General features: G+C 38.5%; 1 long non-coding RNA gene across 1 annotated transcript; it reads left to right on the top strand.

Moving 5' to 3' along the window:
* The first annotated feature begins 962 nt into the window (after nt 1-962).
* On the top strand, nt 963-2,983 carry LOC134072859 (uncharacterized). Its single transcript, XR_009937215.1, has 4 exons — nt 963-1,244; nt 1,756-1,819; nt 2,074-2,155; nt 2,293-2,983. It is a non-coding gene; the product is annotated as an uncharacterized LOC134072859 (long non-coding RNA).
* Nucleotides 2,984-3,481: the final 498 nt, after the last annotated feature.

Raw genomic sequence — 3,481 nt, 5'->3', positions numbered from 1 at the left:
AAGCAACGGCATAATGACATGCCATGATAGGCCTAGCCCATAATAATCTGAGGCTCTGAAGAATGTGAAACTGTAATGGTTCAACGCAGAGTTTTGACTCTCCATGGAACCATCCAGAGTAATCATTAAAGCACCTTTAGGTTTTAGAGTGTAGAGGCATCCAGTAGCCACACTCAAGTTCCACTCACACATGCTGTTCTATTCAGAATTCTGGCATCAGTCCATTTTGATTTGATTAAATCAGGCGCCAGACTCCAATAATGTTTTTACTCAGAGGTGTAGTGAAATAAGAGGTGGGTACACTATGAATTCTGTGATCACGGTAAGGTGGACTATGCACTATGCGGTATTGGATATTTAAAAAAGGCATACTGTATGTCAGTAGAGGTCCAATGTTTATAACTAGAAAAGCACTCAGAGAGTGCAGACCTCCGCCTATAATTGTTCTTATAGGTTGTCATACATTTGAACCTAAACGATTCAGATTGCCACCACGTGGCCATACCACGCCATTACACCACTAAGCGAAACACATAAACGGCTCCGGAATCCCGACGGAATTACGGATCACTCCCAAAATGTAATAGTTTCTTCCTCGAAATCCATCCATCACTTTTTGAGTTATCTTGCTAACAAACAGAACAATTTTTTCACATATCACCTGGACTAAGACATACAAACAAACAAACAAACAGACAAACGCCGGTCCCTGATATACCTCCTTGGCGGAGGTAAACAATGCCAGTGCTATGATTAAATGGTTCCTAGAGTGTGGGTGACTGTACATATTGTGAATGTGGATAAAACAGTCGGATTTTGTAATGTTAAAAGTTGGAATTACTGAATAAATATATTCATATGTTGCAGGGCTGGGAGGGCTACACTCTTAGAAATAAGGGTACGGTTGGGGTCCATTTTTGTTCTTTAAGGTACAAATGTTGACAATGTACCTTGCAGGGATCAAAATCGAACCTCAAGGTACTGATATGTACCATTTCTGGAACATTTATGTACCTTTTCTAAATAAATTCGCAAAAGGACCATATATGTACCTTTGAGGTACAATCAGTGGCATGTCACTCAAAAGTTGGGGGAGGAGATTTGGGAGCAACCGTTATTTTTTCTTCAAAGTAACTTTTCAGTCACCAAGTGATGGAGCAGCTTTTAGCAGAGGAGCTTCTGAAGTTTGAGAAAACACGTGTGCATGAAACATGTATTTGGAAGAAGATGAACGCTTTTCAGAGGTAAGGCTTTGAAATGTAAGGAAATTCGGGTGGTAACTTTGAATACTGACTGTTAACTGAGCCAAATGAGTAGCTAAAAAGCTAACATTATAACTAGCTGTCACTAGCAACCTAGCCTAACGTTAGCCCATGTTAATTAACCATGTTAATATTTAAGATGGTGTTTACATGCTTTCGATAATGTATGACTATCATGATAGATATTACGGAGGAGGACTCTGTTGTGTGCTTTACTTATCTTTTTCCTTGCAAATTTTAAGTTTGTCGATTGTAGAAGCCAGCTAGCTAGCTATCATTGGATAGCTTCTTACTGATAGCCAAGCACGATTATTATTAATTAGCCAAACGTGCTGATTCAAAGTCTCAAAAAAGGCTGGTTTAAAGTTAGTGCAGTTGAAAAATCATGTAAGTAACGTTATCACTCCCAACAGTATCTTTATTTTGATGTGAAATGAATTAGTTGAGTTGCCTATGTTGACCAATTTGTGTTATGTTAATCCCACCAATGCAGATTATGGGCGGAATACGTGGGGGAAATGAAGTAGGCTACCTCTCCTAAAGGATCTAATGGCTACGTAAGTTACAGTAACACATTTTTGTTTTGTATGAATAGTGATGGTATTTGTTTTTGTTGTTCATTTTAGACTACACATAAGTATTGCATTGTTAAATTAATCATATAATGCGTGTAGCCTACTGTATGCTTATTTTCATTTAAGACTAATGCAATTTATATTTGTTAGGGCTATATTTGTGTTATTTTATTGCTCTGTTATTTTGTGTAATGCTATTGTTTTATTGCATATGGCATTTGTATCTGTCAAAGCAGAGCAGCATTCATGAAGATGAGGTGAAAAAAGAAGTGAGAAGTTTGGGGTCAGTCCATGGAACTCATTGCAGATCCAAGATAGGTGAGCGGATTGACACAGCCACGTACAGTATACTGTAAATATTAGACAAAGTATTTTACATTATCTAGGCCATTCATTTGTGTGGTTGGAAAATTCTAACTCTGAGGTTTGTGTGTGCATTTTATTGCTTCCAACAGACTTCTAACCCCTGCGGCCATTAGTGAGGATACTACTGCTGTTGAAAGATATGAGAACATCTCTGTGCACATTTGTGGGCGGCGAAGATTTGCGTTATTGACGTGCGGCCCCAATTGTTGGGAAGCACACAACACTCCTGCATGCTGCATTGCAATTTTCGTTAAGCACCGCATGCTTGGGACGCATATCACAGCCTTAAGTCAAAGTGGGATGGAGTAGACATGCTCAGAGGAAGAGAAACTGAAGAGGGGGTAACAGCAGCCTCCACTGCATTCTTTCTCTTTAGCATTACTTAGCACCCTTTCTTGAACAATATGCTGGCTTTCTTCCAGTTAGATATTGGACTTAAGTGTCTTTTTAGACTCTGCCTTTTTTAACACCACACCCTATTCCACCTATTTGTAAGGATTGGAATTTGGGAACATTGCAACATTTCATTGTGTGCTTTTTTTCTAGCTAATTGCTCACTGGTTTAAATGTTGCTGTATGATTCATTACACCACACTAACATACTGTATATTGTCCTCTCCATTTAAAAAAAGTTCCAGTGTTTAAAGATTCAGACACCTGCATTCAAAGTTGATCCATGTTAAACCATCATGTACATTGTTGGACTATCATGTACATTTTTTGTTGTTGTGATGTTTGGAATTTAATGGAAAATAATTTATTGTATTACACCATATTGAAATTGTGAAAACATTAATAAATGTGTAAGTTCAAAATATTGCTTGTACTGTTTTCATCTTGTCTTGGGGTGCACATTTGCCACATTAAAGGTACAAACGGCTCGCCACACCGGCAGTACCCTGAAAAGAACATATTTGTACCTTTTCCAAGGGTACAATTTTGTTCCATTACATAAAGGTACAAGTTTGTACCTTATAGGGTACATATGTGCCACCAAAGGGTACAAATAGTAAAGGTACAAATATGTACCCTGGTTAAAAGGTACAATTATGTGCCTTTGAGGGTACTGCCGGTGTGGCGAGCCGTTGTACCTCTAAAAGTACAATTCTGTACCTTCTTTTCTAAGAGTGTATGTGACTTAGAGTGTGTGTGTGTGTGTGTGTGTGTGTGTGTGTGTGTGTGTGTGTGTGTGTGTTTCTCAAGGTCACCAAATGCTGTCGGTACAAAAAAACAATTGGTTCTACCTACATCAAGATGCTAACGTCAACAGCTAGACTT

The sequence above is a fragment of the Sardina pilchardus genome, chromosome 24 (genome assembly GCF_963854185.1).
Source record: "Sardina pilchardus chromosome 24, fSarPil1.1, whole genome shotgun sequence".
NCBI classification, from domain to species: domain Eukaryota; kingdom Metazoa; phylum Chordata; class Actinopteri; order Clupeiformes; family Clupeidae; genus Sardina; species Sardina pilchardus.
The sequence above is the reverse complement of the archived record's forward strand: the minus strand, read 5'-3'. Positions and strand labels throughout refer to the sequence as shown.